The sequence below is a fragment of the Lucilia sericata genome, unplaced genomic scaffold (genome assembly GCF_015586225.1).
Source record: "Lucilia sericata isolate MDLA Ls3-8-SP2 unplaced genomic scaffold, ASM1558622v1 Contig000730F_arrow, whole genome shotgun sequence".
In the NCBI taxonomy this organism is placed as follows: domain Eukaryota; kingdom Metazoa; phylum Arthropoda; class Insecta; order Diptera; family Calliphoridae; genus Lucilia; species Lucilia sericata.
The window spans coordinates 1-8,773 of NW_023994729.1; the positions used below are offsets into that span (position 1 = coordinate 1).

Here is an 8,773-nt window from a genome sequence, read left to right on the forward strand (position 1 = left end):
TAAAAGTAGGTTGCAGGTGGTTGATGACAACAACATATAGTTATATCGGCTGCAAATATTTTATGAGAAAATCAGTTACTTTTTAGTTTCAAGAAGTTCTTTAAAATATTTTAAATTTACTGTTACAATTCATTTTAATTTTAAAAAGTATACTTTAGTGTCCTTCTGTAAATTAAATAAAATATGAATAGAATAGTAAATATTTAAAAAAAATTAAAACCAAACCAAATATTCTATACATATTTAGGTATTTATGCATGCACCAGCATGTATAACTCTTCAATTTTTACAAGCATATTGCATTTCGTAGTTTCAATATTTGTTAGGAAATTTTTAAAAAGAAAACTATACTTTATGTTAGTTTTATGCATTTTATTTTTGAAGTATTTTATTAAAAAATATTGCATTTTAAATAAACCACAATAAATAACAATAAACAAATCCTAACCCCTTCAACACAAACAGAAAATAAAAAGGAAAAAAAATATATGCAAAATCTAATATGAAATATATCAGATTTTTCTACAACTACTAAATCAAAATAAATATACAGAATCCACAAAATGCATCATACATGCTTCAAAGAATATTTCAATTGTAGTTGAAGTTTTTTTATGTTTTTATTATATTTTTTTCAAATTTTTTATATTTTCGGGCTACAAAACATTCATACAATTTAATGAATTATATTAGTAAACTAAATTTTTTTATATTTTGAATAAACATGCAATACGAGTGCATAGTTTTTGTTAGTTTTAGATTTTTTTAAAAAAATACAAATACTCTGGACTTTGTTTTTGTAATCAAATGCAATACCATATGTCAGATGCACTACAATATGAAAATTGATTTCCCACAATATATATTTTTAATTTTTGATAAATGAAAGAATATTGTTGGTTTTAGATCTTAAGTTAAGTACGCTATACTTGTCTGTTAATAAAAGTGACACAGGACCGATTCTTTGGTGGTAAGACTATGACTAGACTATGACTAGACTATGACTAGACTATGACTAGACTATGACCTAGACTATAACTAGACTATGACTATGACTAGACTGTATGACTAGACTATGACTAGACTATGACTAGACTATGACTAGACTATGACTAGACTATGACTAGACTATGACTAGACTATGACTAGACTATGACTAGACTATGACTAGACTATGACTAGACTATGACTATACGAACTAGACTATGACTAGACTATGACTAGACTATGACTAGACTATGACTAGACTATGACTAGACTATGACTAGACTATGACTAGACTATGACTAGACTATGACTAGACTATGACTAGACTATGACTAGACTATGACTAGACTATGACTAGACTATGACTAGACTATGACTAGACTATGACTAAACTATGACTAGACTATGACTAGACTATGACTAGACTATGACTAGACTATGACTAGACTATGACTAGACTATGACTAGACTATGACTAGACTATGACTAGACTATGACTAGACTATGACTAGACTATGACTAGACTATGACTAGACTATGACTAGACTATGACTAGACTATGACTAGACTATGACTAGACTATGACTAGACTATGACTAGACTATGACTAGACTATGACTAGACTATGACTAGACTATGACTAGACTATGACTAGACTATGACTAGACTATGACTAGACTATGACTAGACTATGACTAGACTATGACTAGACTATGACTAGACTATGACTAGACTAGACTAGTAAGTAAGTAAGTAAGTAAGTAAGTATAGTTAGTTAGTTAGTTAGTTAGTTAGGTGTTAGTTAGTTTGTTATTAGTTAGTTTTAGTTAGTTAGTTAGTTCGTTAGTTAGTTCGTTGTTAGTTAGTTCGTTAGTTAGTTAGTTAGTTTAGTTATTTTCGTTAGTTCGTTAGTTCAGTTCGTTAGTTAGTTCGTTCGTTTCGTTCGTTCGTTCGTTCGTTGTTCGTTCGTTCGTTCGTTCGTTCGTTCGTTCGTTTTCGTTATTCGTTCGTTCGTTCGTTCGTTCGTTCGTTCGTTCGTTAGTTCGTTCGTTCGTTCGTTCGTTCGTTCTTCGTTCGTTCGTTCGTTTCGTTCGTTCGTTCGTTCGTTCGTTCGTTCTTCGTTCGTTCGTTCGTTCGTTCGTTCGTTCGTTTCGTTCGTTCGTTTCTTCGTTCGTTCGTTCGTTCGTTCGTTCGTTCGTTCGTTCGTTTCGTTCGTTCGTTCGTTCGTTCGTTCGTTCGTTCGTTCGTTCGTTCGTTCGTTCGTTCGTTCGTTCGTTCGTTCGTTCGTTCGTTCGTTCGTTCGTTCGTTCGTTTCGTCGTTCGTTCGTTCGTTCGTTTCGTTGTTCGTTCGTTCGTTCGTTTCGTTCGTTCGTTCGTTCGTTCGTTCGTTCGTTCGTTCGTTCGTTCGTTCGTTCGTTCGTTCGTTCGTTCGTTCGTTCGTTCGTTCGTTCGTTCGTTCGTTCGTTTCGTTCGTTCGTTCGTTCGTTCGTTTCGTTCGTTCGTTCGTTCGTTCGTTCGTTCGTTCGTTAGTTCGTTCGTTCGTTCGTTCGTTCGTTCGTTCGTTCGTTCGTTCGTTCGTTCGTTCGTTCGTTCTTTCGTTCGTTCGTTCTCGTTCGTTCGTTCGTTCGTTCGGATTCGTTCTTTCGTTCGTTCGTTCGTTCGTTCGTCTGTTCGTTACGTTCGTTTCGTTCGTTCGTTCGTTCGTTCGTTCGTTCGTTCGTTCGTTCGTTCTTTCGTTTCGTTCGTTCGTTCGTTCGTTCGTTTCGTTCGTTCGTTCGTTCGTTCGTTCGTTCGTTCGTTCGTTCGTTCGGTCGTTCGTTCGTTCGTTCGTTCGGTCGTTCGTTCGTCCGTTCGTTCGTTCGTTCGTTCGTTCGTTCGTTGTTCGTTCGTTCGTTCGTTCGTTCGTCGTTTTCTTTCGTTTCGTTCGTTCGTTCGTTCGTTCGCTTCGTTTCGTTCGTTTCGTTCGTTCGTTCGTTCGTTCAGTTCGTTCGTTCGTTTCGTTTCTTCGTTTCGTTCGTTCGTTCGTTCGTTCGTTCGTTCGTTCGTTCGTTCGTCTTCGTTTCGTTCGTTCGTTAGTTCGTTCGTTAGTTTCGTTCGTTAGTTCGTTCGTTCGTTCGTTCGTCCTTCTTGTCGGGTCTCCCTTCCTCAGCTCTCTGTTTCCCCACTTCCATTGTTCTCTCCTCTTCTTGTTCCCCTCTTTCTTTCCCCCCATATCCCCCCCCAATTCTAGAAATTTTTTGATAAAAATCCTTTGAAATAATTCAAGTTATTATATTTGTTAAATAAACTTGAAAGCAAAAATATCAAGAGCCTATACGAAAAAAATTCACTTCCTATCGGCCACCTACTAAGCACTTGTATGCTTTACCGCCCGTCCTTTCAAATCAAATCATCAGCTGTAACTACCATAACAAAAATAAAAATTGGTATAAACAAAGGCTAGAGAAAAGGGAGATATAGAATGAAAAATCTTAAAAAAATCACCTACAAGGGTCCAACATAATTCAACTAACAAATAATAAAACAAATGAAATATGCAACCATGCATAAATTTACTCCGACAACAACAGTAACAGAATAATGCAGCATACATGGACTACCAAAAACATAAATATATAGACTCATACTGCCATCCACCACATATTAAGGTGGTCTCTTTGTAAGGAAATTCTTTTGTGACTCGTTCAATTTTCAATCAAAAATATTTTCGTTTGATTTCTTTCTTGGTTGAAAATATAGTTTAAAATGAAACCCCCTTAATTTACACGTACATACATTCATAAAATATACATCCACTCTTATATTTACATACATAAACATATTCAAATTCCTAGATGTGTTTGTATTGATATAAATGTATATTTTAGTATGTTTGTGTAGAAACATTTCTCAATTTATATGCAATGTTTTTGATTTATTATCAAAATGCAAAACAAATGATGAGTAAAAAAACTAACTAACTAACCGAAGTTGTATTATATTCATTTATTCTTCCTATATGAAGTGTTTGTCAGTGTTATGTTTATTGAAGTTGTTCTATTATTACTTTTACCACCACCCAAAGTGTTTTCTGTTATTTCTGTACCCATATAGAATAACTGAATGCATATATCATTCTAGTTGGGTCAATTGTACTGAGCGTAATATTAGAAGGGGCCCTTGAAAAAAAGAATTAATTAAAGGCTCATATTCCTGCAGGCGACAATTTCTAACGAAAATATGTGAACAAGTTCTTTAAGCGTCATAATTTTCTAAGCTTTATCTTCCAAGCAACAAGTAAACTCCACGAAGACCTTGTAAGCGACAAATATTTTATATAAAATTTTATAAGCTAAAAATTTTCTTCTGGAAAATCCTCCTACTCTTTTAAAAAAGGCCTTTCCAGTCAACTATTCTATCAATTCATGCCAACATTTCCTGTCTCTTCATATAGTTTATATCGAAACATACATAAAACATACGAATGATGTTGCCCTGGGAATATATCAAAAGTGCTCATAATTTATAAACACTCATACATGCTGAAATAAAATTCAAAATCTCATACTTTCAAAATAAACAAACTGTACACTTATACATATATATTATGTATGTAGGAATAGGAGTACTAACACAAACATATATGTAGTACATGAAATAGAATTGCTATTAAAACACTTTAGGTTAAAATTGGAAATTTGATTTTTTTCCAAATGAGACAAAAATATACCCTAAAAATGCCATACAAGAGACCAAATGGCAGCTTAGACAGTAAAAGTAGGTAATGGAAGAAGAGATGAGTTTAAAATGGAATGGAATTGAAAAATCAGATATATGTACCTACTCGCAAAATTTGAAAGGCATATGAATGAATAACTACTAACTAACTAACTAACTAACTAACTAACTAACTAACTACTACTAACTAACTAACTAACTAACTAACTAACTAACTACTAACTAACTAACTAACTAACTAACTAACTAACTAACTAACTAACTAACTAACTAACTAACTAACTAACTAACTACTAACTAACTAACTAACTAACTAACTAACTAACTAACTAACTACTAACTACTAACTAACTAACTAACTAAACTAACTAACTAACTAACTAACTAACTAACTAACTAACTAACTAACTAACTAACTAACTAACTAACTAACTAACTAACTAACTAACTAACTAACTAACTAACTAACTAACTACTAACTAACTAACTAACTAACTAACTAACTAACTAACTAACTAACTAACTAACTAACTAACTAACTAACTAACTAACTAACTAACTAACTAACTAACTAACTAACTAACTAACTAACTAACTAACTAACTACTAACTAACTAACTAACTAACTAACTAACTAACTAACTAACTAACTAACTAACTAACTAACTAACTAACTAACTAACTAACTAACTAACTAACTAACTAACTAACTAACTAACTAACTAACTAACTAACTAACTAACTAACTAACTACTACTAACTAACTAACTAACTAACTAACTAACTAACTAACTAACTAACTAACTAACTAACTAACTAACTAACTAACTAACTAACTAACTAACTAACTAACTAACTAACTAACTAACTAACTAACTAACTAACTAACTAACTAACTAACTAACTAACTAACTAACTACTAACTAACTAACTAACTAACTAACTAACTAACTAACTAACTAACTAACTAACTAACTAACTAACTAACTAACTAACTAACTAACTAACTAACTAACTAACTAACTAACTAACTAACTAACTAACTAACTAACTAACTAACTAACTAACTAACTAACTAACTACTAACTAACTAACTAACTAACTAACTAACTAACTAACTAACTAACTAACTAACTAACTAACTAACTAACTAACTAACTAACTAACTAACTAACTAACTAACTAACTAACTAACTAACTAACTAACTAACTAACTAACTAACTAACTAACTAACTAACTAACTAACTAACTAACTAACTAACTAACTAACTAACTAACTAACTAACTAACTAACTAACTAACTAACTAACTAACTAACTAACTAACTAACTAACTAACTAACTAACTAACTAACTAACTAACTAACTAACTAACTAACTAACTAACTAACTAACTAACTAACTTACAAGTAACTAACTAAAATTTATTCTGCAAAACGAAAATTTCTTTTCTCTAAAAATAAATTTTTGGAAATTTTCTATAAAAAGAAAATTTCTGGCCAAAAAAAAAAAAAATCTGGAAAATTTTTAACAAGAAAATTTATGAAAAATTTCATATGAAAAGAAAATTTCTGAAAAATTTCATATAAAAAGAAAATTTCTAGAAAATTTTTAAGACATTTTCGTAAAGGTTTTGTTTATTGTAAATGTTCTATGAAAAAAAATTTCAGTGAAAATCTATACATACATGTGTATATAGACAACTAAATGACTGAACCCATTTTCCTGAAATTTTTACATTGTCTTCCTGTATGTCTGGAAGAAGCCATAGGCTACTCTTTATTTTGAAATTTTAAGTTAACGAGGAGGAGACACGTCCCCATACAAAATTTGTATTAAAAGTTTCATATCTCTGAAACTGCAACATCTGGAGTCCTCAATTTTTTTACAGACAATGTTTACAACCATAAAAATATTAGTGGGCAACAAAATGGGCGGAATGTTTATAGTGGGTGTGGCATTTTCCATAATATTAAATCAGTATATCTGAGAAAATATAATTTTATCGGAGCCACTTTAGTGTCAATGTGATTATTTACAATAAAAAGTGGGCGGACTAGCAGTAAGAGGCATGGCAGCTCACATGTGAATCAAATACAAAAAATCGCTTGTCTTGGAAAAGGAAATATACAAGCCTGGTACCAAATTGACACCAAAAAGTTTATAATTATTCCCTACACGAATATAGTGGGGAGGGTATTATACGTTTGTGCTGATGTTTGTAACGCACCAAAATATTGGTCCTACACCCACCTTAAAGTAAACCGATCGACTCAGAATCACTTTCTGAGTCGATTAAGCCGTCTGTCCGGCTGGCTGTCCATGTAAACCTTGTGCGCAAAGTACAGGTCGCAATTTTCAAGATATTTTGCTGAAATTTAGACCATATGTGTTTTTCGGCCCAGCGACGAAGCCTATTGAAAATGGTTGAAATCGATCCATTATTTCACCTAGCCCCCATGCAACCCTACCCCCCGGAAAGGGCTTTTGAGTTCATAATTATGTTAAATATTGCAGTATCTCTACAAAAATCGGCAAAACTTAGTTCTTTATACGTCTTAATAATAGTACCGATTTTCGTAATTATCGGACTTTATTTGACCCTAGCCCCATACAAAGTCCCCTTCAGAAAATGACTTGATGGTCAATAATTCGGAATTAAGGTAAACAACTTAAATGCTTTGTTATTAAATATAATCCACATCTTTAACATACTCAGTGGTGTAGGGTATCCTACTTGTTTTTCAGTAACATCCGTGTCAAAGTATATACATACGTAAGACAACACTATGCACTGATGACAACGCAACGTTGTAAATATTGCAACAATTCGTTGTCGAAATCTAAATTTTATGGTAAGCTCACTATTGGCAACGGACTGTTTGTCAATAGTGAGCTTACCACGTTTGTTAACATTTAGACAACGAATGTGTATACAATTTAAATTTCGACAACGAATTGTTGCCATGTTGTCTACATTACATAGTGTTGTCGTACGTATGTATATACTTTGACAACGGATGGTATTGAAACATTATAAACAGTTTGTTGTCAGTTTGGTACCAGGGGTGCATATTTCTTTTTTCCCTCTGTGTATTAGAGCTATTTCATATTTTTCACGAACAGCGTGGCATCTCCCATACATACATATGTAAAAAATTTTATATCAGGAAGAGTGCAAATACAAATTAAAATACTGCAAAGTAACTAATCGATGACTCAGTATGTATAAAAACTGTTGCCCAAAAGTATGTTTTGTTTAATAGAACCTTTTATTACGAACTTATCAATAAATTTAATCACAAATTTATTGAATAAATAAAACATTTTAAAAAATCAATTCCATATTAAAAGAGGCGTAACAAAAAAACACGACTCTGCTGAGAATTGAACCGGGATTTTATTTTTAAATTTGGATTTTCTTTAAGAGATTTGAAATTACAAACGAAAATACTTTCACTTAAAAAACTAATAACACAATGAAACAACTAAAATACCACAAATGCTTTCAATACCAAAAATAAAACATGAAATATGCCAGCCAAACCAATCAGTTAAAACAACAACAAAATTCAATAAAACGTTAGTGAGCATAAAAACAGCGGCGCGTATTATCAACATAAAACAAGTACAACAACAGAAACTTTAAAATGACCAGTTTCCAATAAACACACAAGCATGTGTGATAAGACATTTGAAAAAGTTGTTTATATATATCTCCTATAGCCGTGATCGTCTAGTGGTTAGGACCCTACGTTGTGGCCGTAGTAACCCAGGTTCGAATCCTGGTCACGGCAATGTTGTCCAACAACATTGTCACGGAGGAGATCTTTTTTTTGGAATTTTTATTTATTTTTTTTGTTTTAACAATTTTTTTTTTGTTAAATGTTTTTACGCTTAAATATCATTATAAATAACCTTAAATACCTAAAGATTGTGTGCGATGTTTTAACATTCATGTTGTTGTCGTTTGCTTGCTTTGTTATTGCTGCTGCTGTTGCAGCTATATTTGGTTAAATGATGTTTTTTAGTTGCAATTGTTGTTGTTTGTACGCGCCAATTTTCTTAC

The 8,773-nt window shown here is 32.2% G+C and overlaps 1 non-coding gene across 1 annotated transcript; it reads left to right on the top strand.

The window, feature by feature from the left end:
• Positions 1-8,429: 8,429 nt before the first annotated feature.
• On the top strand, positions 8,430-8,501 carry Trnah-gug. Its single transcript has one exon. It is a non-coding gene; the product is annotated as a tRNA-His (tRNA).
• The last annotated feature ends 272 nt before the right edge of the window (positions 8,502-8,773 follow it).